Source organism: Myotis davidii, unplaced genomic scaffold, assembly GCF_000327345.1.
Source record: "Myotis davidii unplaced genomic scaffold, ASM32734v1 scaffold534, whole genome shotgun sequence".
In the NCBI taxonomy this organism is placed as follows: Eukaryota; Metazoa; Chordata; class Mammalia; order Chiroptera; family Vespertilionidae; genus Myotis; species Myotis davidii.
The window spans coordinates 245,351-248,922 of record NW_006286678.1 but is presented as its reverse complement, the minus strand read 5'-3'; positions in this window follow the sequence as shown (position 1 = coordinate 248,922).

Here is a 3,572-nt window from a genome sequence, read left to right as displayed (position 1 = left end):
GATACCTGCTTTGCCATTTGCCACATGCCTAATAACATATAAAGATTAAATCCCTTTTTTATGATTATTTTTCTTTTTTTGTTTTGTTAATCTTCACCTGAGGATTTTGATTTCCCATTGATTTTTTAGAGAGAGTGGAAGGGAGGGGGAGAGACACAGAGAGAGAAACTCTATGTGAGAGGGACACATGGAATGGTTGCCTTCCTCACACGCCTGGAACTTTTAGAGAGAGTGGAAGGGAAGGGGAGAGAAACTCCATGTGAGGATGGAATGGTTGCTTTCCTCACACGCCTGGAACAGGACCAGGATTGAGCCTGCAACTGAGGTATGTGCCCTTGATGGGAATGGAACGCGGAACCCTTCAGTCCTCGGGCTGATGATCTATTCACTGAGCCAAACTGGCCAGGGCTTTTTTCAGTACTTTAAAAGCAGCTGCATGAGATTCTGCTCACTTCATTTCTGTTCTGCTCCGGCTCCACTTGTGTTTCTTCCTGCTTTAGGCTTGGACTCATCCACCAATTTTCAATCCCCCTGTGACCCCTTGGCATTTGCTTCTGGTGTTCTCAGCTTCAGCTTTCAGCGCTCTCTAAGGACTTCAGTTTGTACACAATTCTGTTTCTATTTCTGGCTCTCAGGTTATTACACTGGCTTGCCTATGGGTCAGGAGCTGAATTCCAATACTTTTTGTCTGATCCCTGTTCAATCCTTAAACATATTGATTGCCCAGCTGAGGAAGTCCAGAGTGTTTTTTACTCAAGAGGTGTGGTGTCTTCATGAAGTACGACTATATCATAATTGTGATCTAGGTGTCTGTATTATGATAATAACATTTACTCCTCCTCAAGCTGCCTCTGTCTTCTTTCCTCTCTTATCAGCACTCCACCCACACTAGGTCCCCGCTGCGTTCTTGCACTTGAATAAAGCCTCACACTATGGGGCAGGGGTTCTGGCTCCTTGAGATGTCTCAGGGACTGGATAAGAAAACCAGAAAGTACCGGGCAGTTAGCTCTCCATGGTAAGACCAATGTGAAATGTGAGACAGGAAGGAGCTAGGAAAAACTCCCCTGCTTTTTTCTGTAGGCTATTCCAAGACTCACTTCCTCCTTGAAACCCTTCCGAAGAAAGCCTGGATGTTGAGTGGACATGCCTGTTGCATGATCTGCTGTGTCTCTTTGCAGGTTATTGTGACGGGAAAGCACGTGTGATCACATATTACCTCACACAGCATCATGTCACACCCATTCTGCTTTTCCTTGCTTCACTTCCTTTTTCTCTTACCCATGCCATCCTAAGCTGCCACCTTCCTAAGCACTAGCACCGTGGTCCTTTCTTCATTCAAGTTTAGCCTGGGTAGTGTGTCCAGAATGGGCCGGCAGGGGCAGAAATTCTACTGAAGAGTAACTAGGATGAATAAGTGAAGCTGAATGCGAAGTAGCAGGTTCAGAAGTGTGAGTTCAAGGGAAATGGTAGATGAATTTTAAGTAAAGGCTTCTACACATTTTCAGAAGGTACTCTAGTGGGAATTTCCAGAAAGTCTGTGGCTCAGATACCAACTTTTAAAACAAAATGCAATATGTATAATAATATATGCAAATAACTTTCTGAGTAATAATTTGATTAATCAACAATTCAAAGACTTTTAAAAATAACTTACTTTTTATTATACAGGATTTTTTTTTATTTTTTTATTTTTTTATTTAAGTATTTTTTATTGGGGTGAAATTTGCATAATATAAAATTAACATTTTAGAGGGAACAATTCAACATTCAGTACATTTAAATGTCATGTAACCACCACCTCTGTCTAGTTCCAAAACATTGTTATACTCGGTACCTGCTTAGCAGTTGATCCTCATTTCCCTGCCTCTCAATCCACTTCCTATTTCTATGGACATACCTATTCTGGATATTTCCTGTATATACAAATAAAGCTGTCATGTAAGCATTGGCTATCAGACACTTCATGTTCAGTGATAGCATTGTATGTTTTCTTTTGGTGGGGGAGGGAGTTTCTAAAAATTCATAGAATGTGTGACTTAAACGGTTGAAATTCAATTGCTAATAAAAATATCTAAGCCTTTGGATTTTCCTGTATTAGGTACAAGAAGGATGATAAAAGACCCTTTTGTGAAGGCCAAGTTATGTCCTCCAAATAGGTCTCCCCTGAATATTAGTAGATATGTCTACTTTTGGTGCAAGCAATGATTGACCTCCATTATTCTACCCACTATGCCTAAAAACCTTATATATGGAAGCACAATCAAAATAATTGCCTGTATCTCTAGAGTTCTGTGAAAAGTAGATGTCAGTAAAAGTGCTTTAGCTGCTACAGTAGTATTATGACCTTTATTCTCCACTCTGTATTAGTCTCAAATAGTTGCATGATAACCTCTCATTAAAGTTTTTGAGTCTGTTTCAAGCCAATGATATGGAAGGACAGTAGCGATGGACCATATTAAATAGCTAATAGGTAGAGTTTGGGGACAGAAAAAGAAAAAAGAGAACTGCAGAAGAAAAATTTGTCAAACTTTTGACATAAAAGTTGGCTAGGGTGTGGTATGTATTAGTCTCAAATAGTTGCATGATAACCTCTCATTAAAGTTTTTGAGTCTGTTTCAAGCCAATGATATGGAAGGACAGTAGCGATGGACCATATTAAATAGCTAATAGGTAGAGTTTGGGGACAGAAAAAGAAAAAAGAGAACTGCAGAAGAAAAATTTGTCAAACTTTTGACATAAAAGTTGGCTAGGGTGTGGTAAAGTTACCCTTCCTTCCCCTTTCCCTTCTAACATAGTCATCATGGAACAAAATGACTTATATATAATTATCACCAGTTTTTTGTATCTTCCTTTAACCTTGAAAGGAGATGTGGGTTGGCCCACTCAGTCTTCTGCCCCCTCTGCCCTGTGAGAAGATTCTTTCTTTGCCAGATCAGTTCTCTGCTGGTTTTAATTCAGAAAAGGAGGAAAGAGGGAAAGGAGAGAACTAGAGGTACCTTGGGCAAGGGGCGGTGGATGGATTTTTTTCCAGGAGAGTTTGGGAATATAGAAAACAAAAAAGTAGCTGAGGTGAGTGAAGAAAGTACTAAGAAGGGGAAACATTAAAAAAATAAAAATAAATTATTCACATATACCTATTTTAATGGGTAAAAATATAAAATAAAATATTTGAACTATTATAAAATTACTTTTTGGTACAGAAACTGTGCTTCCTTAGTGATTATAAGAGTGTTGGTTTTTTAAAAATATATATTTTATTGATTTTTTTACAGAGCAGAAGGGAGAGAGATAGAGAGTTAGAAACATCGATGTGCCCGTAACCCAGGTACATGCCCTTGACCGGAATCGAACCTGAGACCTTTCAGTCCGCAGGCCGACGCCCTATCCATTGAGCCAAACCGGTTTCAGCTGTGTTTTTTTTTAACCTAATGTTTTTAAAATGAGTGAGATGCCAGGGAAATAAAGCAAAAATAGAAATAAGGAAGAGGAGCAGGCACATAAAGAGCTGAGGAGTAAATCCTTGTTTGCTATAGTAGAAACCCACACAGGTTACTTCAGGGGCCAGGGAAGGA